Raw genomic sequence first — 25,738 nt, forward strand, 5'->3', positions numbered from 1 at the left:
GTTATTTACACAAACGAAATATCTTATTTACACGAACGAAATATCAGTCAAACACAAGCATAAACACTGCAAAAAATATTATATTACTATGCTGTATGAGTAAAAATAAATAAATGACGCTAAGTTATTTACATGAACGAAATATCTTATTTACACAAACGAAATATCAGTCAAACACAAGCATAAGCACTGCAAAAAAATATTATGTTACTATGCTGTATGAGTAAAAATAAGTAAATGTACAAATAAATATTACTTTACTATACCTTTATTACTTTGTTGCTGCTATTGAAGTGCATACACAAGAAAATCTGGGACGCTTGCTTCATACATAACGCCAATACCACGCTAATGATAATGTGTTTCACGGGAACAATATGAACCCGTGATAATGGTTGGTTCAGCCATGTAAATGTGTGGCGCTATTGAAGTGCATACACAAGAAAATCTGGGACGTTTGCTTCATACATAACGCCAATACCACGCTAATGATAATGTGTTTCACGGGAACAATATGGACCCGTGATAATGGTTGGTTCAGCCATGTAAATGTGTGGCGCTATTGAAGTGCATGCACAAGAAAATCTGAGACGCTTGCTTCATACATAACGCCAATACCACGCTAATGATAATGGTTCACCGCTCTAAATAATACTTATGTCAATATGTAGCGCTTCACACATAACGCCGAAACAGGGCTAAACTTTATTTATTTATTTTAGACTACAAACTAGACCTGGTGCACACAGACTGCACACAGACTAGACCTGGTGCACCACAGAGCTCCTGCCACAGAGCTCCTGCCTGTCTTTCTGCTCCTGTCTTGCTCTGAAATTAACATATGTATGGTCCTGCTAATTGGGCAGGAGAAGGAGGGGTGATGTCCTCAGAACCTTGAAATCTCAGGAGTTCCAGTGCTAACAAGGATGACCTCTTTGCCACAGATCAGCTTTAGCTGACTGGGAGAACAGGAACACTGTTGAGGTAGACGAAGCAATCTCTGTACAGCAAACATCTGTAAAGCGGGATCAACGGGCTGGGAACAACACAGACATGAGAACAGGGAAACCAGAGTGACAGCTAGGAGAGGGGGGCGTAGCCCTACGTGACAGCTAGGAGAGGGGGGCGTAGCCCTACGTGACAGCTAGGAGATGGGGGCGTAGCCCTACGTGACAGCTAGGAGAGGGGGGCGTAGCCCTACGTGACAGAAGCATTCCACTTCTCTGAGCTTTGAGCTTGCCGTTCAGCCCAGCTGAGTGGCACAGTGCCCTTCCCTTGTGGAGGAACGTCCCTGAGAAGGTCTTGCAGTGCATTAAGTTCTGTAAATGTAAGACAAAAAAAATTACTAAATTATTAAATGTGTGACTTACAGTTATGTATGTATAATCTGTGTAACAGATTTCTACTGACCATAATGTGTTGACTCAAGCTGCTGAAATACTGATTCAGCCACTTCAGAACTGCTCCTTTTACCTGAGTTTGGAACAAAAAGCAATGTGAGACCAAGGTACATTTTCATTATTCAACTATCAGAAGACCTGTACAATTCAAATTTGGAGACCAAAAAGAACATTTATTACGTGTAGTCGAGTTAGGAGTCTTTGGGGGAAATTTTAGAATAATTTGTCCTGAATTATCCCTCTGTCTCCACCTAACACCACCAGATACGGGATTTGCCGACCTTCTTTTCTTTGCCTATGATTGTAAAATAAAAATTAGTACACATACCAGACAGATAGATAGATGGATGGATGAATGGATGGATGGATAGATATTCAGAGAGACAACAGATACACACAGACACTGAAGACAAACAGACAGATAAACAGCAAGACAGGCAGACAGATAGATGATGGATGGATGGATGGATAGACAGACAGACGAGTGGTTCTTAAAAGTGCCGTTGGGTTGCTATGAAGGATAGTGAGATAGATGGATGTGAGAATGGATCTGAAAGGTCTGTGAAAAAAAAAAAGATGTCAAAACATTTAATGTTAACATATAACTTTTCTGAGCATATTGCAGCTACTGTTAGTAATAAAAACAGATGTCTTTCACATTTGCTTAAAAAGAGAGTATAATTAGGCCACTCCAACTAGATTTGGTAGTGCACAGTGTGTGAAATGTTAAAAAATATCATTGTGCTTTTATACTCTGATAATATTTAAACATATTTATTAAATACTGCCACATATCATGAAAAAAATCTTAACTCATGTTTTCACAATTCACATATCTGTCACGTTATGGGGGGGCCCCCTGCTGGTTGCCCCCGTTTACAGCGGCAGATGTCCTGTTTTTGGTCACGTGATGTTCGTCCCTCAGGTGGGCGGGACCCGTGATCCGTCTCACCTGAGGGTCGTTTGTTTGTCTATATATGCAGCCCCGTCGACAGGGGGGGACAACCGGGTCTGTTGTCCCGGGCCCCAGGGCCAGGGGGGCCCATCAAAGAGCCCAGCAATTTATTTTTTATTTAAAGTCTATAATTTTTAAATAATCTTGAAATCTTTCATTAATATAAAATTCTGTACTCAACATAAACTCAATGGCTAAAATATATGTTTTTTTTTTACCTATCTGCATATTTTCCATTAAGTGCATACACCCCCGCATCCCATTGGAAAATGGTTTGATCCAGCACCGACCGTAACCGACTGGTACCCACACAACAGCGGGAAATACAGTGGTGGATAGTTAAAGTAAATACAGAAATCTGGAGCGCAGAAAAGAAAGGAAACATTTACCTGACGAATTTTAATGTTGCATTGTGTTCCAGGTTTGAAAAGTGCTGGAATTTAGGCTAAAGTACTTGAAAATGCTTGAAATTGTAACTACTTCGTTTCACAACAAATAGCTGTCTGACTGAACAGTTCTCGTGAAGACGTTAAGATTGGGCGTTTTGAAAATAAACAACCATTAAATAATGTGATAAAAAGCGAATTATTTCGAGTATTTGTATAAATATTTAACTTAATTAAGTTTAACGTGCTGGAAAATATTGAAATGGACCTTTAAAGTGACGTACAAGTGCTTTAATTCCACATTATAAAGGTGTATGAACCCTGCAAACATGACTTTCATTGTGCTGAAGTGCGTCGCGCTCGAAGTTACAAAAGTCAAGAGGTGCACGACCTCGCGAATGGACAGCGCGCGAGGCCCTCGCACACGGGCGGTGCCACTGCGATTACGTCATTTTCGCGCGAACGCTCGCGACGCGTCAAGTATAAACCAGTCAGCTGTCAGAAACAGCTTTGATGTGTGGCTATATTATATACTATATGACCTAACAGAAGGATTGTCAAATGACGAAATTCAAATGACGAAATTCAAATGACGTGGGAGGGGGGGGGGGGGGGCACATTTAACTTTCTTGTGCCGGGCCCTAGCAAGACTGTCAACGGGCCTGTATATATGTCTTGTCTTTGTACCAGTTGACTGCTGGTTATTATTTCCTTAATCTGGATCTATGTCACGGGTATTTGGTTTGCGCACTTTCTATTAAACCATCAATCAATCAATCAATCAAAGTTTATTTGTATAGCGCTTTTAACAACTCAAGTTGTTGCAAAGCAGCTTTACAGGGTTTACAAGGTTAACAATACTATGGGTCCAGAACCCTAATGAGCAAGCCAAAGGCGACAGTGGCGAGGAAAAACTCCCTATGATGGTGAGGAATAGGAAGAAACCTCGGGAGAACCAAGACTCAAAAGGGAACCCATCCTCCATTGGGCGGCCCGTTAACACACAAATACACAAGTCACACATAATTCACACAATCAGACTAGGTAAAAGGTAGAATTGAAAGTTCTGGGTTTTGATATTGTCACTGTAAATGTCTGTTGATGAATGCCAGGCTTTCATTCCGTGTCGGAGCAGTGATGCTGGTATTGTAGGCTCCGACTGCAGTGTTACTCCCCAGGTGAACCCCGGTATCAGCACATCCACCGGCAGCCAGACCATCCCCCAGGTGCCTGCAGGTGCCTGTATCCAATCGTCTTGGGTAGAGCCATGCAAGAAGATAGATAATACAGACTGAGTGGACATGAATTTAAACCACCGTTGATTTAAATGTACGTAGCTCACGTGCCAGTGATCAGCATGTGGCTCCGGCAGACTAATCTATAGCAGCATAACTAAAGGGAGAGGTTCAGAGGTGACCACAGGCATGAGGGCTCACTGAGACATTGCTTTCCAGTCAAGTCATAGTCACAAATAGAGTGATGCCAAGACACAGCTGGATGACAGCATCAACATCTCAGATCACCAGAAATCTCAACGTCTGGGGGCCCCCAAGCCCCTACACCTTACAAGGGGAATTTTAGCTGAAGGCTTGACTAAACAGGTGAGTCTTAAGTCTAGATTTAAAGATTGGAACTGTGTCAGAGTCTCGGATTGGAGCTGGAAGGCTATTCCATAATTGAGGGGCTTTAAAAGAGAAAGCTCTGCCTCCGCCTGTAGTTTTACAAATTTTTGGAACTACGAGAAATCCAGCATTTTGGGAGCGCAAAGGGCGAGATGGGTTGTAGTAATCAATGAGTTCACTCAGATATTGTGGGGCAAGACCATTTAACGCCTTATAGGTTAACAGGAGAACTTTAAATTCAATGCGATATTTAATCGGCAGCCAGTGTAGTGCAGCGAGAGTGGGACTAATATGATCGAATTTCCTAGCCTTGGTTAGGACTCTAGCTGCGGCATTTTGTACAAGTTGTAGCTTCTTTATGGACTGTTTAGAGCATCCAATTAGAAGACTATTACAGTAGTCCAATCTCGACGAGACAAAAGCATGAACTAGCTTCTCTGCATCAGCTAAAGAAAGTAAGTGTCTCAGCTTGGCAATATTACGTAAATGGAAAAAGGCAGCCTTAGTGACATTGCATACATGTGTGTCAAATGAAAGATCAGAATCAATAGTGACACCTAAACTTTTTGCAGTAGATTTTGGTGTTACTGAAAAACCATCTAGGGTAAGGGGAATATCAGCCCAATTGCTTCTAACAGCTTTAGGCCCAAGAATCAGTACCTCAGTCTTGTCAGAATTTAGTTTAAGAAAATTAGACGCCATCCAGTTTTTAATATCCTGGACGCAGTTCTCAATCTTGAGAGTTGTGGTGGTATCATCTGGATTAGAAGATATATACAACTGAGTATCATCTGCGTAGCAATGGAAGCTAATACCATGCCTACGAATGATAGTGCCCAGTGGTAGCATATATAATGAGAATAATATGGGGCCCAGTACAGATCCTTGTGGGACACCATACTTTACTTTAGAATGCTCAGAGCATTCGTTATTTACTAGCACAAATTGGTAACGATCTGTCAGGTAGGACCTGAACCAGGAGAGTGCTTGACCTCTTATGCCAATGAGTGTCTCCAGTCTATTAAGTAGAATATTATGATCAATGGTGTCAAACAGGGGCGGACTGGCATACATTGCTACCGGGGATTTCCCCGGTGGGCCGATGGGTTAGTGGGCCGGTGGGCCGCTGGCCGCCGGTGGTTTAACTCGGCCCGTGGAGGAGCCACTGCCGCGCACTGCGGTCCCGGCCTGTAGTCACGCTGCTGTTTAACGGTGTTATTACCTCCCCCGCTCCAGTCAGACTAACCTGCTCAGCGCGGCCGCGGACTGAGCCTGTAAACACATGAACGAGTTGGACCGGGCCGCGGACTGGGCGGGCTGACGATATGCAGCGGAGATCAGAAAAAAAACAACTTGTCCCAGAAAATCCGAGGCCGGACTACGAAAACATACAGCAGTTTAAATTGTAGATAACATGTTATTTTAAATGTACTGCTGTCGCCTCTGCAACGTCTAAGGCACCATGTACAAATTACCTTAACACGGTTAACACGGACGCAAGTGGCGGTCTTAAAGGTTCCAGAGCACTGCGCACTGTGTTTTTTTTTAAACCTATTGAAATTCTTAGATTAAAACTAACCACCACAAATAGGTAAGAGGAAGAAATACCCACGTTATAGTTGTAGGTTGTTCTTTAGGATGCACTTTGCGTAAAACAACTTGTTTGGTGGTCTTATGGTGGACTATTTAAAAGCCACTATGTGGCTTTGTAATCATATTATTGCTGGAATTAATATTGTCCATATGACAATAAACGCCGTCATATACACTACGTGCCATGCATAGACTCATATACACACACACACACACACACACATATATATATATATATATATATATATATATATGTATTATATATATATATATATATATATATATATATATATATATATAGTGGGCCAGTCTGTCAGGAACTCCCGCACTACTTTTTCTCCCCAGTCCGCCCCTGGTGTCAAAAGCAGCACTGAGGTCTAGCAGTATGAGAAACGAAATGTGTCCTTTATCAGAGGATATTAAGAGATCATTCAGTACTTTAGTTAGTGCTGTTTCAGTGCTGTGATGAGCTCTAAATCCAGACTGAAATAACTCTAAGACATGTTCTGTCTGTAAGAAGGAAGAGAGTTGTGAAGAAACTACTTTCTCTAAAATTTTGGATATGAATGACAGATTAGATATTGGCCTATAGTTGGACAGTTCTTGGGGGTTAAGACCAGGTTTTTTAATTAGCGGCTTGATGACTGCAAGTTTAAATGAACTGGGAACGTAGCCCAGGCTCAGAGAATAATTTATTATAGTAAGCAACGGTTCTACATTGCTGTGCAGTAATTCTTTAAGTAGATGGGTTGGTACAGCATCTAGTATGCATGTGGAGGGTTTAGCAGATTTCACCAGTGAAATAAGCTCCTCACGACCAATTGGGGAGAAGGACTCTAACAGGGCATCAGAGCTGACCAGACAGCTGTCAAGGTGCATTGGCATGTTGACAGGCTCTGAGATAGCACTACTAATGTTTTCCCTAATTTTATCAATCTTATCATTAAAGAATTTCATAAAATTGTTACTGCTACACTCTAGTGGAATAAGAGAATTGTTTTGTTCATGACTCCTCGTAAGGCTGGAAACAGTTTTAAAAAGGAGTCCTGAATTGTTTTTATGTTTTTCTATTAAGGCCGATAAGTATAAGGACTTTGCCATATGGAGGGCATGCTTATATTCAATAAGGCTGCTTTTCCATGATAGTCTATACACTTCTAACTTCATATTTTGCCATTTACGTTCCAGGATCCACGCGGCTCGTTTGAGGCTACGCGTGTGCTCATTGTACCATGGCACTATTCTTCTCTCCGTGGCTCTCTTATATCGTAGTGGTGCAACTTTGTCTAAAGCTGTACGAAGGGAAGTCTCGACGTGCTCGGTGAAACGCTCTAGTCCTTCCGGAGCTACAAGTGGATCAGTGTTTGTCAGACCCGGTAAAATATCAGTGAGCGCGGCTATGGTGCTGGGTGTTATAGCTCGTTTAATTTGATAGCGGGGTGGCCGATGAACACAGTCAGTTAAGCACAACTCGTATGTTATGAGGCTGTGGTCAGAAACAGCCTCACTCTGAGGAAGAATTGCTAAACTGGATATGTCAATACCAAATGACAAGACCAAGTCTAAAGTATGACTACAGTTATGCGTAGGACCCACCACATTCTGAGTGATACCCATTGAATCAAGAATTGCTTGAAAATGAATGCTAAAAGAGTCACACCGATTTTCAAAATGGATATTAAAATCACCCACTATAATCACCTTATCGGCTGATAGCACTACATGAGACAGGAAGTCTGAAAACTCCTGCAAGAACTCAGAGTATGAACCAGGGGGGCGGTAAATAGTAATTAACATAAACGACTGTGACACTTTGTTGCTTGTTAAATTTGAAACATTTGATACAGTGAGGATGAGGTGTTCAAAAGAATTAAACTTGAAGCCAAATTTTTGAGAAATGCCTATATCAGAGTCATATATTGTGGCGACCCCACCTCCTCGACCATTTGGACGGGGGTTATGGACATATCTATAGCCAGAGGGAGAAGCTTCATTTAGGGCCATATAGTCGTCTGGTCGGGTCCAGGTTTCCGTCAAGCAAAGCATGCATAGATCATGATTGGTAATCATTTCATTAACAAGCAATGCTTTAGATGACAGGGATCTAATATTTAGTAGTCCTAGTTTCAGATTTAAACTGCTCTCTGAGGGAGCATAGTTGAATTTAACATTGATTAAATTTTGTCTACTAACTTTACGAGAATTATTTTTTGGTACTCGAGGAACAGACACAGTTTCAATCTGGTGTGACCTAGGTGACGTCTCTTTGCAGCTCGCAGACAGTCGGATTAGCCTGTTTGTCTGCTGCCTGGCCTCGGCTCTGGTTTGTCAATCCCCATTAACTACACCTACACTACCACTATTAAGCCTAGCAGATATGCTATGAGAAATGAGAGCAGCACCCTCCCAAGAGGGGTGAATGCCGTCTCGCTTCAAAAGGCCAGGCCTGCCCTCAAAACGTGTCCAATTATCTATATAGCCCACTTTGTTATCTGAGCACCATTTAGACATCCAGCGGTGTAACGCCCATAACCTGCTGTAGGTTTCAGCACCACGCCAAACTGGAATGGGACCAGAGCATATTACGGCATCTGACATCGTCCCCGCTAACTCGCACACCTCTTTAACATTATCCTTGGTGATCTCAGACTGTCTCAATCCCACATCATTGGTGCCGACGTGTATAACTATCTTAGAATATTTACGTTTAGCCAGCACCTTTAAATTAGCCCTGATGTCAGGCGCTCTAGCCCCCGGGATACACTTGACTATGGCCGCTGGTGTTTCTAAACTAGTCGCTACGTTCACGTGTCTGAGCTGTGAATCTCCTATCACCAGAGCTCTTTTAACAGGTCGCTCAGTCGGTGTATTACTGAGTGGGGCAAACCTGTTTGACACGGGAACCTGAGAAGGACGGTGCTCAGCCCTACGGTTATGCCGCCGAGACGTCACCCATTCGCCCCGCTGCGAGGGCTCTAATGCCGGAGCTGAGGGCTCGCTAGCTACAGCTGTGCAACCCGATTGATTGAATAAGGATGCCGGCAAACTCTCAGTCCTTTTTCTGCAAGATTTAAGCGCCGCTTTTGACACCTTTGATCATGAAATACTTCTTGATCGACTACAGAGCTGGGTAGGCCTTAGTGGCTTAGATCATACCTAACTGGGCGTGATTACTATGTAGCATTAGGTACCTCTTCCTCCACACGTCAAAAAATAACTTGTGGCGTCCCCCAAGGGTCAATTCTTGGGCCGTTACTATTCAACCTATATATGCTTCTGTTACCACACATCATTAATAAACATGGTATTAGTTATCATCAATATGCAGATACACTCAACTCAACTGTATATCTCGCTAGAACCTAAAGCTCTAAAATCAATTTGCTCACTGTTTGACTGCATAGATGATATACAGACATGGATGTCTGACAATTTTCTACAGTTAAATAAACAGAAGACAGAGGTTCTTGTTCTTGGCAGTGATTCACAGAGGAATGATGTCCAGACTTATTTAAATCATATGAATCTGAATGCCAGACAATGTGTTAAGAACCTGGGCGTCACCTTTGATAATGAGCTCAACTTCAAATCACACATCATGACTACATGCAAGACAGCTTACTTTCACCTTCGAAACATCGCTAAGGTACGAGATATGCTCTCTCCTGCTGACAGTGAAAAACTTGTCCATGCATTTATCACATCAAGGCTAGATTATTGTAAAGCTGTTCTATCTGCTCTTCCAAAGAGCTTTATTTCGCACCTACAGCGAATTCAGAACGCGGCTGCAAGGGTTCTGACCCGCAGGAGAAAGAGAGATCATATTACACCTGCACTCCACTCACTGCACTGGTTACCTGTCAGCTTTAGAATAGATTTTAAGGTTCTAGTGATGGTTTTTAAATGTCTTCATGGTCTTGCCCCTCTTTACCTCAGTGAAATGATGGTTAGATATGTTCCAGTCAGGTCTCTCAGGTCTTCAAACAGTAATCTACTGGTGATTCCTAAAAGCCGATTAAAGATTGGCGAGGGTGCTTTTAGCCACTATGGCCCAAAGCTCTGGAATTCTCTTCCTGAAGAGCTCAGAGGCATTTCATCCCTGCATAGTTTTAAGAACAGTCTCAAAACATTCCTGTTTAGATCTGCTTTTAAATAAGAAATTCTCAATCTTATTTACTTTATTACATTATGTTGTCTATTATTTTCTAAATCCAATTATCTTAATAGTTTTATCTTATTTACTTTACTTCTTATTATCTTATTTACTTTACCTTTTTTACTTTTTGTTATTTTAATATTTTTATCTTTAATTTCTTTTAACATTTTCCTTTTGTCTTTTTGTCTTATCTCCTTTTAATGTTTATTTTATTTATACTGCAAAGCACTTTGAGTTGCATGTATGTATGAAAGGTGCTATACAAATAAAGATTATTAAATTATTATTATTACTGAGAAGGACGGTGCTCAGCCCTACGGTTATGCCGCCGAGACGTCACCCGTTCGCCCCGCTGCGAGGGCTCAAATGCCGGAGCTGAGGGCTCGCTAGCTACAGCTGTGCAACCCGGGCCTGCTACGCTAGCTGCGCTAGCCGCTACGCTAGCTGCGCTAGCTGCTACAAACTTTCCAGGACTTTCTAAAGCCCGGATGCGTTCCTCTAAAAGTGAAATCTTCTCGGTCATACTAATAACTAACCTACACTTCACACAAATATAATTATTATTATCACTACTGACGGAAGAAGAGTAGCTATACATGCCACACTCAACACAAGCAACAAGGGACTCAGACATGATGAAATACTTAGCTTCGGTTAAGATGTCGAAATGTCGAAGATGTTTCCAGTCGAAGAGAGTAGTCAACTGTCTTGATAGTGGAAGCACTACCTGTAATAGTTGTCTAGGGAGGAAAAAAGTAAAGATTAGTACGTAAACAGATTATCACCCTTTAGAGAAACAATCAAAATTCGCTCCGCAACAGCGTCAGCAGGAAGCAGCGTCAGCAGGAAACCATCCTCTTTCACCTGTTAAACACCGACACGCATTCTTAGCATGTCAAAAGTAAACTTCTACATGGTGCACTTATTTTGAGGGCAACATAACTTTATAGAAATTGTGATACTAATCAAATCTCAAGTTAATTAAAGGCATGCTAGCTAATCTAAGCTAGTTTACTAAGCAATTTTAAGCACCGGACTGCTTAGACACTCACCGTGTGGAGAGAAAGAGCGTGGTGATTCTGTGTCCAGTGGCTCGGGCGGAAGTGCACACAGTCCGACAGCTGGGAGGTGCTCACTTTCACTTCAGGCTGTATGAAATGTAGTGCCCTTAAACAATCTTTGCTTCAAACCCTTGATATCGATGGTCTCAATTGTGGAGTACACAAATATTTATGATGCTTCAGTTACTTTTCTGCAATCTCCAGCAATGTACTATGTGTACCGGGGCATGCAAGGGTTAAAGTATTGTCCGAAGACGAATGGCAGGTCGCAGTATCGCTTTGGGGGCGGGTCAAGGAAATCGAAAGTGAACAGAGAGGTAAAGAGCAGAAAACGCATATGCTTGCTCTCCAGCCATGTAAAGAAAACAAATGAGTGTTTTCAAATGAGAGAAAGTCTGTCTTTGTGAGCACCAGCTTTGAGAGTGAGACGAGCAGGTCTGAGGGCTCTTTAACTAGACTCCGGTGCATATTTAGTCGGGACTTGCGCACCGACTAAGAGCACGTGAGGCCTTTTCTGTAACGTGCATGTGGTGGAGGATACAGCGTTGCCGCAGATGAAGGCTGCTGGTTTATTATTATTTTTGTACACTTTCCTGCGTGTCCGTGTGCGCATGTTTAGGCTAGCGTCAGCTACAAGTTGAGCAGGAGCCGTATTCGCGCACAACGTGAGAGATTGCAACTGCGTCTACCGTCCGGCGGCAGTGGGGGAAGGCCACACAGAGACTCCGCGTGTTCCTGGTCTCCAGAGACTGTTTCATCCTGCCAGACTGTTGCCGTGTACCCTGCCATCCAGACGACATCCTCTCAGCAGTTCGCCTCCTCAGTTGAAGGGAAGTGACTTATTTTGTATTTGTTTGTCTTTACTGGGTATTTTATTCATGAGGGTTTGTTAAAAGATAGTATTTTGCCTCGTGATCAGAGACTGAGATCCACTGGACTGTTCGTAGACTCTTTCTCTCAAACCGTGGACTATCAAACACATCCGGAGTGGGAGTGCAGAAGTAATATTGTGGATTATTTACTGCTGTCATTGTCACTTATTTATTTTTTTAATTTAATTTAATTTCAGAGGAACACATTTCTATATGTTCTAAATGAATAAACTATGCTAATAATTGTTCAAATTATAGTTGTTTAAGTATAGTAACTGTTTAAGTTATTTTGTGTGTACGTGTTGTATGCCCAACAGGGTGTTTACTGTGTTACTGGTATACCTACCTTGGAGTGGGGGCGTCTCACCTGTCCTGTCCTGATCTAGGGAGAGGGGAAAGGGGTGTTAACAAACCTGTTGCCATCCACAGTGTGGTTAACGCCAATCCTTCGGGCCGCCACCGTGTCAGGGTCTACCGAAGCCCACCTCACCATTTCAGGCGGGGGCTCACCTTATGTCTATTTATTGGGGAAGTTAGGAGCCATAGCATAGAACAGGGCAGGCTATCCATACTTATACACATAAGCACTGAGGCTAATTGTACTGGAGGGTGGGGACCCAGATCCTTACGCTCTCCCATCGTCCAAGGTAAGGTTGTTGCTACTACCCCCACAAAACGGGGCAAGACTCCCCCGTTACACAATCACGCTCAAATTGGATAGCAACCTTACCAATGTGTGCAGAACTTCACAGTAAGAGTATTTGTCTGAGCACATAAATACATACATATGTTGGGATGTTTACGTGGTCTCGCAAAACGTCAAATGTCTAATCTTTTTTTAATCCATCATTATTTAAGCTTGGATACTAATCAGTTCATTTAGGCGTATCAGAACCCGAGAAGAACCAGAAACAGAGAATAAAAGAATGAATACGTTTAGGTGAAAATTACGTTTGTCTCTACACAGACAAAAAGTAGCCAAAGACAATCCTTAAACTATGAAACATCTCTCTCTCTCTCTCTCTCTCTCTCTCTCTCACTTTCGATTCACTTAACCCTGATGAGATCCGGGCGTGGTCTACCTTCTTGGGGTCCAGCTGGGCGTGGGGGACCCATTGCATTTTTTGTTAAAATAATCAGCAGATTTAGCCCAATTGCAAGTAAAATAAACAATACATATGTTAAATTAGTTTGCTCTCATTTATTTATTAGTTACTTTTTTATTAAAATGTAACACAATAAGGAAATGAATCATAAATCATGCTGGCTGACAGGCTGGTCCTATGGCTAGCTGCTCACGGGCTGGTGCTAACGGAGCTGGCTGCTGCTCATCCTCCTTTTCATTATCACTATCAGACTCTGATATTTCAGAAATGTGATCCTGAAATTTCTTCTTCTGAATCACCATCAAAATCCTCTGTCTCTTCCAATATCAGCTGTAAGGCAGTCTGAATTGAGAATCGCTTTGCCATCTTTTATAGCATTTTTAGCATTTTTAGCATTTATAGCATCATGTCCCCATGATTGGATGAAACACACACACACACACACACACACACACACACACACACACACACACACACAGGTCCAGAGAGGAGGGAGGGATAATGAGGGCTGAGAGAAAAGATGCTTCTTTCAGATCTCACCCCTTTGTCTCTATAGAGATTCTTCGTCTGCTGTCTGACAATATGCAATCAACCCCTGATGTGACAACCATCAAAAGTGTTGATGGTTGCTCACCTTTGCATGCCAAACTCCTCTGTCCTTTGTTTGTATATCCTTTAAAGTCATACAGAGGACTATCAACTACCCAACCCAATGTTGATTGCCCACTTTGACTAGCCCAGGGCCCAGTGGACCCTGGACCCTGTATGTAATACAAATGTGAAGGGGGGGGTACGGGGGGGTGGTCATTGAAAATATTTTCTGATTTATGTTGCTCACGGAAAATGAGCCAAGGACCAATGAATCTCAGTTTGAAAAAAAAAAAATTGTAGAATTTTTTAAAGCTGATTTTTTAAAAATGGGTCCCACAGACCCTTGGACCATATAAGGGTTAAAGATCTCTTTATTGGCATGGCCAATTTTAACAATCATTTGCAGCAGTTTAAGAACAAACCCAAACATAAAAAGCACTAATAGAAAATAAGAAAAAAATTAAATACATAAAAAAAACTTAATAAAGCGATTATATTGGTATTTTTAGTGAAGAATTCAAGGCCTTACAGAGTGAGAATGGACACCTGGACCTTTTCCTCCGCTTCCTTCTGGGTCTCTCACTGGAGTCCAATCAGACTCTCTTACGAGGCCTACTGAAACAGACAGGAAGCAGCTCTCACAGCGAAGAGAAAACAGTCAAATACATTAAGGAAACGATCAGGGAAAACCCCTCTCCAGAGAAATCCATCAATCTGTTCCACCATCTCATTGAACTGAAAGATAATTCTCTAGTGCAGGAAGTCCAAACATACCTGAACTATGAATGCCACTTTTGTCTCTATGGAGCCAGTCTCTCTCCTGCTCAGTGGTCAGCTCTGGTGTTTGTGTTGCTGAACTGGATGAGTTTAATCTGAGGATATATTTATATTAAAGTTATATAATATATAAATATATATATATTATATAGTGTGTTGATACTATGCCCTCGTGTTTCATGTGAGTTAGTCAAGTTCCTGATTTGATTGCTCAACTCGTGACACAATTGTCACGGTACGGCAGGCCCCCTACTGGTCGCCCCCGTTTACAGCGGCACCTTGTCCTGTGGGTGTGGTGTTGTGTTCGTCTCTCAGGTGGGCGGAGCCCGCGATCTGTCTCACCTGAGGGTCGTTTGTCTATATCTTGTCTTTGCACCAGTTGACCGCTGGTTATTATATCCTTAATTTGGATCAGTTCATGGGTTTTGGTTTGCGCACTTTTCATATTAAACCATCCTTTTTTCCTGAGACTCGGTGTGATCGCTTCCATTTATGTTTGCTCACCCTGCCCGTCACAGCAATTACCTGTTGAGGCGAGAATAAAACCTGTTTGAGTTGACATGAACATGGCTTCTCCCTTCCACATCACAGCACAGTATATATAATTATATATTGTATATATGTATTGTATATGTCTGTTTACGGTCTCAGTTTAGTTTTATGTGTTTTTTTCTGTCAAATGTTCTCTGGTATATGTTGGTTGTTGCATGGTTAATTATTGGTCTCGCCATATTATAGTGATTTCAGTTATACTTTTACTTTATTCATAGTCATTGTTTAGTGGTCAGGTCTTTGTGATTTTGTTTATTTTTGTTATATTCAGTTGTTTTTTCTTGCATATTATTTCATAAAGAATAATGCTTTGAGTTTCCTATGCACATGATGTAATGTTATTACGCCCTGTAAGTCACATGCCCTCTGTCTTCAGACTGCTATCTATGGTTATGAAATATGCTAAATCTCTTCAGCAAATGTGTCTGCCCAATAGGCTCGTAGAGCCCCGTCCGTTACAAAAAGATGCCATTATTATTCCTATATCAAGTAGGCAGCAGGGTCGAGCAGATCACTAAATGCTTGTTGAATGTTTGAAATATAAATGTAATAATGTTTTAGAACTTATTGTTTACACAGTTATATTTATTTTGGGAATATCAATTTCAGATTATATTGGTACCGCAAAGATCTTTTCTCTAGATTCTTGTTATGTTTTAAACGGGCAGGCATGACGCAAGTGCAGGCTTTTGAATAATTATTAAAATAAACAAGACAGAACACTACACAGCAGCACTGGACAAAGTACGGGAAAGCTCTGACCACGGAGGGGATAATAAACTCAAACGGGACTAAAGATAAACCCGAATGCATTACAAGAAGCAACGTGATACAAAAAGAGCAATATACAAAACAGTGGAACTAATGGGGAGGACGGGCAACTAAGAACAAACCAAGGGAAACTTATAAGGTCGAACCAAACAGCATCGAGGAGATAAATGCAAACTGTGAAGAAAAACAGAACGACTCAGGACACGTTAAGCGGGCTTAAAGAAAAGACAACAAACATAACAACAACAATAAACGCTACACGCTAAAGTAAAAACTAGAGAACATAAGAGAACGGCATGACAAAGAGCAACTTACAGAGAATGACAGACAGGGGAACTGGGGAAACGTGGGCAATTTAAACACAGACTAAGGGGAGAATTAAACAAGACACGGCTGGGAACAATAACGACAAAGCAGAGAAACAATGTACAGGGGCATGACAGACAGAAGGGAATCTATGGAAACCAAGAAACAAGGTGGGGCTAGGGCAGATGACAGGACTGGGGCGTGACAATTCTGTTGGCTTTGGACATGATGTCTAGAAAACAATAGTAAGGTTGCAGTTAAGAATAACTAATTTGACTGTGTATGGCAGTGTTTACTAATGTTTTAATATTTTTGAGTTACACTGGGTAAAAAAAAAACTTCACATACCAGTCATAACCAATGATCAGAATTTGCCAGAATGCAAAAGCAGCTCAAGATCTGTATGATAAACACTGTTCCATGGCCAAACTTGTTCTCAGGCCTCAAGTTTCAGGCAGAGCCTAGTTTTCAGGCTTTGAGTAAGTGAATCCTTAAAATTATTTTTTTTAAATCACATTATTGTTTTTTTCTGTATTGCCAGAAAAACTGCAAACTCCATTGACCCAAACCCTGAACTGAGAAAACAGGAAGAGCAAGTTTGTTTAAACTTGGAAATGTGGTTTCATGTATTTTTTTACTCATTCTCATTTCATTACATAATGCTGTTGCTTGAATCCTTAAGTCTGCACTTTTATTTCCTCAACTGACTGGATCAAATTCCTGTGTCATCTTCATGCTAATGGTAAAAATCTGTACTTTTAACATGTTACTTTTAACATGTTAACATTTTCTTAACAGGTTAACATTAACCTGACTATGTTGCCCCAATGTGTTCCACAGGGCTCAGTTTTAGGTCCATTGCTCTTTATACTATATCTGCTCCCTCTTGGTGACATCACTGGAGGACATGGGTTGCAGTTCCATTGTTATGCAGATCATGTACAGATCTGTTTGTACACTAAGCCTTCCCACACACTACCCTCACAGCACTGTTGGAATGTCTAAGATGTAAGGGCATAGATGAGTGAGAACTTTCTCAGCCTGAATGAGAAGTCTGAAGCTCTGCTGATTGCTTCACCTACAGTGGCCAAGAAGCTCAAGACCATAATTTCTCAATCCTTGGGGTTGTTTTCTCCTCATCTTCACAAGTTAGAAATCTGGGATTCATTTTTGATACGTTATCATTTGAATCTCATATCAAAAATGTCTGTAAGATGGCCTTTTTTCATCTGAAAAACATCTCTAGAATCCGAACTTTTCTGTCCTTTACTGCAGCAGAGACCATGATCCATGCTTTTGTAACATCCAGAATTGATTTCTGTAATGCAGTGCCTTCCTTCTCGACTCATAAACAGACTACAGTATGTCCAAAACTCTGCTGCTAGGGTGCTCACTCACACACGACCATGGGAACATATCACACCTATCCTGAAGCATGTTCACTGGCTTCCTGTACAGTTTCACATCCGGTACAAAGTACTGGTGCTTGTTTTTAAATCAGTGCAGTGGCTCACCCCATTATATCCAGTGTTGTATAAAGTATTCGAGACCCATACTTGAGTAAAAGTACAAGTACTCTATCAAAAAATTGACTTGAGTAGAAGTTGAAGTGTTCTTTAAAAACTTTACTTAAGTAGAAGTACAGAAGTATTCAGCATTTTTTGTACTTAAGTATTGCAAGTAGTTTAGTCTAAAATGTATTACTCAAGTACTGAAAGTAAAAAGTACAAGTATTATGTTTTGAATTAATTAAAGAAAGCCATCAAAGTTTGATTATCAATTGTTTTTATATATCACTTACAAATCAAAGATGTCAAAGATCACAAATACAAATGTTCTGTATGTACTTAAAAAAACTGGGTTTAACACTTTGTACACAAAAAACAGATAACCTATGTCCCGCTACATCGTAGGTTTGAAGTACAAATTCGCCTCCATTTAGCTGAGAAAATGAGGTGTATTTTGGACGTAAAATCCGTCCGTCGGATTCTAAGGGTGAGCCTACTGCCCTGCCTTTACCCTCAATAAATGCCCTTACGCTATAAAAACACTACACTATAAAAATGGACACATGATTAGTCAGCACGTCGCCTTTATTGCCAGCTAATGTTAAGTGAATTCTGCAGCACGCCATGAACATAATTAGGTTAGTTAGCTAAGATATCTAACCTAACTAGTGCTTACTGAGCTCTTCTGCTGTTACCACGGTACCATCTCTTTTAATGAGATAGGCTAAAAAGCAAATTATTTGGAATAATTTCGAATGTATGTGTATTTGTATAAATATGTAAATCAAGCTGAAGGTGCTAGACAATACTGAAATGGACCTTCAAATTGCCGTACAAGTGCGTGAATTCCACCTTGTAACTTCGCACGCACAAAAATCGAGAGACGCACGACCTCGCGATGCAACCGCGTGTGGCCCACGTGCATTGGCGGAGCCACCGCGATTGCGTCATTTTTGCCGCGCGGACCCTTGCGGCAGTCACGACGTGTCAAGTGAACCTAGATTACGAAGCTCAAGTGTTCAGTAAAGGCAGCAGCAGAGTAAACGAGAGGCCATTCCTCTCAATCACGCCCTTCCAGCTCTGTCATTGCCCACGTGAGCATTGAAGTCCCCCAGCAGAACAATGGAATCCCCAGAAGTGGCACCTCCCAGTATCCCCTCCAAGGACTCCAAGAAGGCCAGGTACTCCAAACTGCCATTTGGTGCATAAGCACAAACAATAGTCAGAGCCCATTCCCCAATACACAGGTATCGAGCCAGGGAGCTATACATAAGCCTACTCCAGCACTCCACCTTTCACCCTGGGCAACTCCAGAAAATAATAAAGTCAAGCCTCTCGAGAGAGGATTGGTTCCAGAACCCAAACTATGTGTTGAGATGAGCCCAACTATATCTAGGTATCTCTCAGCCTTGCACACCAGCTCAGGCTCCTTCCCAACCGCCTTTGACCACCACCCAATCCACAAAGCACCGGGCCCTTAGTACTACATCTCCCACAGGTGGTGGGCCCATGAGTGAAGAGTGAACCCACGTGTTTCCTTCAGGCTGTGCCTGGCCGGGCTCTATGGGTAGAAACGCAGCCACCAGGCCCTCCCCAAGGCCTGGCTCCAGGGTGAGGCCCTGGTAAACTTTATACGGGCAAGGGTATCTGGGTCCTGTTATTTCTAAATTCCATAGGGGCTTTTGGATCACTCTTTGTCTGACACATCACCTAGGACCAATTTGACTTGGGAAACCCTACCAGGGGCATTGTCCCCGACAACCTAGCTCCTAGGATCATGTAGGCAAACCCCTCCACCATGATAAGGGGGGGGGGGATCTCAGTCACGAGATCCACCACGGTATTTTGAAAATGAAGAGAACCCATGTCAGCTCATGCAAAGCAAAGAAAGAATGAAAACCTCCGCCAAAAACAAATGCTGGAAAAGTGCTACACAGCCATTGTACACAGAATACTGGGAAAACCAATAAGAACTAAAGCCTCGCGGAAAACTCACAACTAAAGAAACAAAACACAAACAGTAAAACACAAACCAAGGACACAAGTGGAAGTAGCTGGCTCTCTGACTTGAGAGGTGAGTAACTCAAAACATGCAACTCAAAACATGGTCAAGCATGCAGTTTCTTGAATTTTACAGGACCAGAAAGTAACACATTTCTCCACACAGAGGTTTTGGAAACAATTATTCACATTATTCTGCCCAAGCAGCTGAGCTGATAGCCCTCATTGTTCCTTTCCAGCTCAGGGTCAAAGATAAAAATAACCACCAACTAGTCTCACAGCTGTTGGATGCTGTGCTACTGCTGTCACAAATTGCAATCATCCAATTGCAGGCTCCACACACACAAATGATGCTAAAGGATCACAGCAACAGAGAACACACACCGCTAACAACCAGAGCAATACAAACACAAGCCACAGTGAAAGAAAAACAGATGGGCAAAAGGGGGGTGCAAAATGGTGGGAGGAGTGTGGATACACATCGAGACAGGTAAGCTGTGTCTCACAACAGCCTACAAGAGGGGTAGAAATTGATTGAATAGTGGCATGCACCAGGAGTAACCACACTCACCCACAATTTTAAACCCCAAAATCTTTGTTTGTTTTGTTTTGTTTAGTGCGTGCACAACACACACAGAGGAATAGACATGAAAAAGCATTGCATCTTCCACCCTGCAAGCGCAGGAGCAGTAGAACCAATGGCACAATACAAGGAAACAAGACTAAACTGGGTGAAATTCCTGCCTCTGTGGCAGAGCCGCACCCACCCCTAGGCATGTACAGGCTTATCAGCCTTTGAGATATGTTTGAACTGCGTCCAAACACAGGAGTGGGGCCGCCTAAATGGGTGAACCACTAATGTGTTATCCTGCACAAGTCTGTCTCTGTTTTGTCTGAGCAGGTCAAAGCGGTGTTGCCAGAGGTGTTGGAGGATCCACTGCATGGATTCCAACCAGGAGACTGGGTTGTGCCACACAGTCCCGAGCAACATGACAAATTCGGGGGCCTGAAATAAATGAATGCATATTTTAATGATTACACACAATCAAAGGGGGAGATGTCAGGGACATCCAGGAACACCTCCAGGAACTTATTTCCTACTATGAACCCCCACGTCAACTAAGATCACAGGGTGCTGGTCTGTTATTAGTTCCACAAATTAACAAGGTAACAGCAGGGGGAAGAGCCTTTTCTTATAAGGCCCCCCAGCTTTGGAATAATCTTTAAATCTAGGTTGAAAACCCACTTATTTAGTCTAGCGTTTGATAATTAATATCCCCCTTAGATAAAGGTACAGATCCAGGGGTTCATAGACGAAGGGTTTTATGGTAGACTGGGGTGCTGGTGCTGTCATCCTGTCACTGCTCGTGGTCACTCAAGTTTGTTGACAGTGCAGTGGACGGATGCCATTGTCTCAGAATGCCCCCAAGCCTATGTTACCTTCTGGTTCTGCCTTTTTTAGCTAGGCTCAGAGGCGGTCTTTGCATAGAGGCGTTGCTAGGCAATTGCCTTGGGCCCCTCCCACTGTAGGGCCCCCTTGTCTAGCTAATGCCAGGTTCACACTACATGACTTTTCAGTCGTCAGGTTTTTGTGCCGTTCGCACTACACGACTGGTTGTGCTGTAATCGTGAGTCTTTCAGTTGTTGTGGCTTTCACACTACATGACTGATCGGCGACGCGGGCTCACGAATTACATGACTGGGGAATCGCCGACTCATCTGGCTGCCTTCCAAAAACACGAGAACACGAAAACGAAACTCTCGCGAGAACCAGCAACACCACGTAGAAGAAAAAAAACTATGTACATGTACTCCACATTTTCGTTATTATTATTATTATTATTTTTTTTTTTACCGTTTAACAACTCCATAGTCCCTAGTTGCCAGAATTATTTCATCTCTCCGTTGCTGTGAACATAGATATAGTCAATCGCACTATTTCTCCAGTGCTGTCACAATAACTTAAACACAGTGTTGTAGTAAAGTTGTATGAAGCTAGACGCTGCTGTTGACTCACAGTCGCCGACTGGGCTACATATTAAACATGCTAGATATCTGCCGGTCGTCTGCGATGAGTTGGCGACCACTCGGCGAGCGTCTTTCAGCAGTTCACACTACACGACTGAGCGAGCGCCGAGTGATCCCCGATTTGCCTCCGACCACAGTTACAGTCTGCGACTGAAAAACCAGCCTAAAATCGTGTAGTGTGAACCTGAACTTATTTCTCGCATATTAATGTTGATGGGGCCCCCTAGCTAAATTCGCCTTGAGCCCCCAAATTGCTAAGTCCGCCACTGGCTAGGCTGTAATAATTTAACTTAGTGCCGGAGTTGCTGCCACACTCCAGAAATGTTTATAATTTTACCTGTCCTGTACATGTCCTCATACAGAGCTAATTTTCCCTGTTTCATTTCTCCACATGGCTGCCCGCCTGCTTGAGGAATAATGAGATGAGGAGAGACAAGCGATCCATCCTGGGCCGGCCACCTCCTGCCTAACCGGATGCCTACACCATGATGGACATTATTACATCTTTTATATTCTGTCTAAATGGACATTATTGCATCTTTTACATTCTGTCTACATTCTGTCTATATTGTTGTTGTTGTCATGGTGACCGGTGTCGGCCAGAGGAGGATGGGCTCCCCCCCTGAGTCTTGGTTCCTCTCAAGGTTTCTTCCTCATGCAAAAACTAGGGAGTTTTTCCTTGCCACTGTTGCCTTTGGCTTGCTCACTGGGGGCTAGGACTCGGCACTTGTAAAGCTGCTTTGTGACAACAACTGTTGTAAAAAGCGCTATATAAATAAAATTTGATTTGATTTGATTTGCTAACAGAAAAACTGTGAATAAGGTTGATCAGTGATTCAGTTCAGTGATTCATTTGTAATCATGTCCTTGTTTGTGTGTAACCAGCGTCAGGAGAATATGTAGAGACAGAAAGTACTGTGTTATGTCTGTTATCCTTCTGTTGACCATCAGCTCTTTCTGTGTTCTGCTAAAAACAGGAAAGATCCATATTAGGAGGAGTGCACATGTGAGATGAAAACTGTTTACTGTGCATTCCCCCCCCCCCCCCCCTCAGTTTCTCAGTGTGCTCAAATGTACTGTAAACATGTGATGACAAAGGAATAAAGGAGATTTGGACCGTCCTCTCTCCTCTGAGTTCTTGTTCTAGACGAGACTCTCATGCTTTTTACTTTTATAATAAAACTCTTTTAACCACATCTGAGTCATCTATTTTCAAGAAATTTCCATGACATTACACATACAACCAATGTGTTTGAAATAAAATTGAGGTCAGTAGTTTATTACTTGTTAGTCAAGAAAGTGTAAATAACATTAATATAAATTATATATTTTTTATGAATCTCCCCTTTCACAGGTGTAACACCAGTGTAGCCAAGCTCAAAATCACTTTACAATTATATATTGAGACCAATGCATGTTGACGACTCGAGTTTCATGAATGTAACACCAATGTAACCAGGATTAAGAGAGGGTGTATTTCTTTGCAAGTGGTATGCTGTAAAAAGCACCCCCTTGTAACTATTTTTTTGTTGATTCTACCTCAAAACTATTGTGGCCATATAGACCCAAACAACCAGTTTTAGAGATGCAACACCTCAAAATTTTATATAAAATGTATATGCATGTCAGTTAGAAAATACTGAATTATAATTTTGTATAACAGGATGCACTGCTGTACAGTACATGTGTACAGACTGAAACAGGAACAGATTATTTACTATTTTTTATATGTCAATGCATTGCAAAATCATTTAAAAGTCACTACCACTACGTTTTTTGTACATTCTTTTTTCCAAATGAACAAAATTTTCTTTTGATTTCCTTTGTAATCAGTTTAAAACAACATTGAGCTCTTTTCATGATTTCTATTGCTGTTTTAGTGATTTACACCCCTTTTGACTCCAGAACTGCCTTAATCCTTCGTAGCATAGATTCAACAAGGTACTGAAAACATTCCTCAGGTTGCATCACACAGTTGCTGCAGATTTGTCGGCTGCACATCCATGATGCGAATCTCCTGTTCCACCATATCCCAAAGGTGCTCTATTGGATTGAGATCTGGTCACTGTGGAGACCATTAGAGTACAGTGAACTCGTCGTGTTCAAGATCATTCACGCTTTATGACATGGCATGTTATCCTGCTGGAAGTAGCCATCAGAAGATGAGTACACTGTGGCCATAAAGGGATGGACATGGTCAGCAACAATACTCAGGTAGGCTGTGGCGTTGACACAATGCTCAATTGGTACTAATGGGCCCAAAGTGTGCCAGGATAATATCACCCACACCATTGCACCACCAGCACCACCAGCCTATACTGTTAAGACAAAGCAGTATGGATCCCATGCTTTCATGTTGTTGATGCCAAATTCTGACCCTACCATCCGAATGTCGCAGCAGAAATCGAGACTCATCTTTTTTCCAGTCTTCTGTTCAATTTTGGTGAGCCTGTGTGAATTGTAGCATCAGTTTCCTGTTCTTAGCTGACAAGAGTGGCACCTCGTGTCACTCTTTGTGGGTTCCGTCCTGGTCGTGGAACACTGGACCAGCTTTTTACCCTTGCGAGGGTACTAAAACATGGGAGTTTGCTTAACCAGTCCACATGTGCTTTGTGGATTTGGAGAAGGCATTCGACCATGTTCCTCTGGGATTCCTCTGGGGGGTGCTCTGGGAGTATAGGGTACGGGGCCCGCTGCTACGGGCTATCCAGTCCCTGTACAAACAGCAGGAGCTTAGTTCGCATGTGCCCATCTGCCTCAAGGTTCGATGTGTTGTGTTCAGAGATGCTCTTCTGCATGCCTCTGCTGTAATGACTGGTTATTTGAGTTACTGTTGCCGTTCTATCAGCTCATACCAATCTGGCCATTCTCCTCTGACATCTGGCATTAACAAGGCATTTGCACCCACAGAACTGCTGGTCATTGGATATTTTCTCTTTTTCTGACCATTCTCTGTAAACCCTAGAGATGATTGTGTGTGAAAATCTAGTAGATCAGCATTTTCTGAACTACCCAGACTAGCTTGTCTGGTACCAACAACCATGCCATGTTTAAAGTCACTTAAATCACCTTTCTTCCCCATTCTGATGTTCAGTTTGAACTGCAGCAGATCGTCTTGGCCATGTATATATGGCTAAATGCATTAAATTGCTACCATGTGATTGGTTGATTCGACATTTGCATTAATGAGCAGTTGGACAGGTGTACCTAATAAAGTGCTCAGTGAGTGTAGATAGCCTGGGATCATTTCCAAAACCCACACCCCAGGCCAACAGGTCTGAGAAAATCATCAGCACCTTGATATGAGGAATTATGGCTTTTACCAGGACAGAGGGCCACTATTTATGGCCTTTCTTGTTTACCTTGGTGCATTCCTAACCATGAAGCATTGCCTTTGGGATTCACAAACAGACCTATATCCAAGAATGCCAAAATTTCCCATGATTCTTTTAACTCTATATTCTGAGACAGGTACTGGATTGTAACCCCTCCTAGAGGAAGCAACTCTTCAAGACCAGTTCAAAGACACCAAATTTGGAATTATTCTAATAAAGAAAAGGATAACTTAAAGATAAAAAATAAAAGACAATCAAAAAGAACAAAAAGGCATGTTTCCTTGGCATGTAAACACACGATTAAACACGAAGTTAAATAACACAAACTAATAAAGCCAGTTGGAGTACAATGGAAAAAGGTGAATAAAGTACTGGGAGAGGAAGAGGAGTTGAAGGCCTCAGCTCAGTAGTCACAGGTACAACTGTTCAACAGGTGTTTTTTCAATATTTGTGTTGATCTGCAGCTCCCTGACAGCATATACAAATATATTCATGTTGGTCATATAACATGTGACATTAAGAAACATGAGACTCAGTTCCTTTTTTTGGCACGAGTTGAAAGGGGAAATAAAAAAGCCCATGAGAGAGGATGTAGATATTCAGTAGTAAACCAGCCGTGTCTGATAAATGGTCAAACAAATGAAGTTGAGCTTTTTGTGTGAGCGTCACATAGAGAGTCCAACACAGACAAAACCTCAGTGAAGCTGGAGGAGACACT

General features: G+C 42.1%; 1 long non-coding RNA gene across 2 annotated transcripts; it reads right to left on the reverse strand.

The window, feature by feature from the left end:
- Window positions 1-14,341, reverse strand: LOC143481784 (uncharacterized). 2 transcript variants are annotated; one of them, XR_013122078.1, is made up of 5 exons: window positions 14,272-14,341; window positions 12,392-12,427; window positions 1,581-1,695; window positions 1,411-1,473; window positions 1-1,319 (listed from the first exon to the last, which is right to left on the reverse strand). It is a non-coding gene; the product is annotated as an uncharacterized LOC143481784 (long non-coding RNA). The 2 variants fall into 2 exon arrangements; XR_013122077.1 differs by lacking the exons at window positions 1-1,319; window positions 1,411-1,473; window positions 1,581-1,695 and adding an exon at window positions 11,175-11,260.
- Between the last annotated feature and the right edge of the window lie 11,397 nt (window positions 14,342-25,738).

Source organism: Brachyhypopomus gauderio, chromosome 18 (assembly GCF_052324685.1).
Source record: "Brachyhypopomus gauderio isolate BG-103 chromosome 18, BGAUD_0.2, whole genome shotgun sequence".
In the NCBI taxonomy this organism is placed as follows: Eukaryota; Metazoa; Chordata; class Actinopteri; order Gymnotiformes; family Hypopomidae; genus Brachyhypopomus; species Brachyhypopomus gauderio.